This window comes from Hippopotamus amphibius, chromosome 6 (genome assembly GCF_030028045.1).
Source record: "Hippopotamus amphibius kiboko isolate mHipAmp2 chromosome 6, mHipAmp2.hap2, whole genome shotgun sequence".
Taxonomy (NCBI): Eukaryota; Metazoa; Chordata; class Mammalia; order Artiodactyla; family Hippopotamidae; genus Hippopotamus; species Hippopotamus amphibius.
In genome coordinates, this window is record NC_080191.1 from 80,720,766 (window position 1) to 80,722,030 (window position 1,265).

General features: G+C 39.0%; 1 pseudogene; it reads right to left on the minus strand.

Moving 5' to 3' along the window:
- Positions 1–519: 519 nt before the first annotated feature.
- On the minus strand, positions 520–737 carry LOC130856075 (mitochondrial import receptor subunit TOM6 homolog; annotated as a pseudogene).
- Positions 738–1,265: the final 528 nt, after the last annotated feature.

Sequence of the window (1,265 nt, forward strand, 5' to 3'; positions counted from 1 at the left end):
TATTTGTTTTGATATTGAGCTATATAAGCTGTTTGCATATTTGGAAATTAACTCCTTATCTGTTGTGTCATTTGCAAATATTTTCTCCCATTCTATAGGTTGTCTTTTCATTTTGGTAATGGTTTCCTTTACTATGCAAAAGATTTTTTTGTTTGTTTTTTTGCTTTGTGTGTGTGTGTGTGTGTGTGTGTGTGTGTGTGTAAAGTCTTTTTATTTGTTAAAATACCATTAGATTATTCCTCAGGACAAGCACAAAGATCATCCCCTGCAGAAACTTAGGAACTATGTACAGAACTTTACAGAAAGGAGGAAAACACTTTAGCTAAAGCCTGCCTGCTGACCAGAGAAAGGTGTTCTGAGTGGACTTGGCAAAGAAAAGGAAATCAGGCAGGGATGGAAAGGTGCCCAACTGAATCAAACTTCAGCTGCCATCAGGGCAAGTCTTGTGATGGCCACAGACTGGAGGCTCTGTTTTTGGAAGGTTTGAGTACAGCACAGGGGTTCCATGTGTCTTTACAGCTACACTCCAGGCTGAGATGCCATTAGCTCAATGTCATTCAAATTCCTGGCCAGCCAAACTCCAGCAGCAAAGAGTTCCAAAGTGAAGATCAAGTTCCTCCGGAAGTCCTATTGGCAAAACGGTAGATGCCCCAAAGCCGATCTCCCACGTTGTCTGGAATTTCTGGAGCTTCATTTACTGAGCCCGTGGTGGTCACACTGGCCCCACTGGAAGCCATAGCACCACCTCTGTGCAAAAGCTTTTAAGTTTAATTAGGTCCCACTTGTTTATTTTACTTTTGTTTCCATTATTCTGGGAGACAGATACAAAAAATGTTGCTACAATTTATGTCAAATAGTGTTCTGCCTATGTTTTCCTCTAGGAGTTTTATAGTATTCAGTCTTACATATAGGTCTTTAAACCATTTTGAGTTTATTTTTGTACGTGGTGTTAGAGAATGTTCTAATTTTATTCTTTTACATGTAGCTGTCCAGTTTTCCCAGCACTATTTATTAAAGAGCCTGTCTTTTCTCAAGTATACATTTTTATCTCCTTTGTCATAAATAATTGGCCATAAGTGCGTGGGTTAATTTCTGGGCTTTCTATCCTGTTCCATTGATCTATGTGTCTGTCTTTGTGCCAGTAACATACTGTTTTGCTTACTGTAGCTTTGTAATATAGTCTGAAGTCAGGGAGCATGATTCTTCTCGTGAATTCTTCTTTCACAAGATTGTTTTGGCTATTTGGGGTCTTCTGTATTTCTATA